This window comes from Orycteropus afer, unplaced genomic scaffold (assembly GCF_000298275.1).
Source record: "Orycteropus afer afer isolate SDZICR_OR568_19922 unplaced genomic scaffold, OryAfe1.0 scaffold00464, whole genome shotgun sequence".
Taxonomy (NCBI): Eukaryota; Metazoa; Chordata; class Mammalia; order Tubulidentata; family Orycteropodidae; genus Orycteropus; species Orycteropus afer.
In genome coordinates this window covers 2,251,399-2,252,170 of record NW_006922051.1, presented here as the reverse complement: position 1 = coordinate 2,252,170, position 772 = coordinate 2,251,399, and positions in this window count along the sequence as shown.

Sequence of the window (772 nt, the reverse complement as noted above, 5' to 3'; positions counted from 1 at the left end):
CTTGCCCTTGAGTGGAGAGTAGCTAAAGCCAATGGAAGAAATGATAAGATAAAAGAGCTGAAAAGAAGATTTCATAGAGCAGCTCGAGCAGACAAAACCAATTACTATAATGAAATGTGCAAAGACCTGGAGTCTGAAACCCAAAGGGAAGAACATGTTCGGCATTTGTCAAGCTGAGACAATTAAGGAAAAAATTTAAGCCTCAAGTTGCAATATTGAGAGATTCTATGGGCAAATATTGAGTGATGCAGGAAACATCAAGAGAAGATGGCAGGAATACACAGAGTCACTGGACCAAAAAGAACTGATCGATCTTCATCCATTTCAAGAAGCGGCATATGATCTAGAACCAACGGTACTGAAGGAGGAGGTCAAAACTGCAATGAAAGAATTGGCAAAGAACAAGGCTCCGGGAATTGAAGGAATACTGATTGAGATATTTCAACAATGGATGTCCCATAGGAGGCACTCATTCGGTTATGCCAAGAGATTTGGAAGATAGCCACCTGGCCAAATGACCGGAAGAGATCCATATTTGTACCTATTGCAAAGAAAAGTGATCCCACAGAATGTGGAAATTATTGAACAATATCATTAACATTGCACGCAAGTAAGATCTTACTGAAGATAATTCAAAAACGTTTGCTGCAGTATATTGACAGAGAACTTCCAGAAAAGCAAGCTGGATTCAGAAGAGGACGTGGAACAAGGGATATCATAGCTGTTGTCAGATGGATCTTGGCTTAAGGCAAAGAATACCAGAAAGATGTTT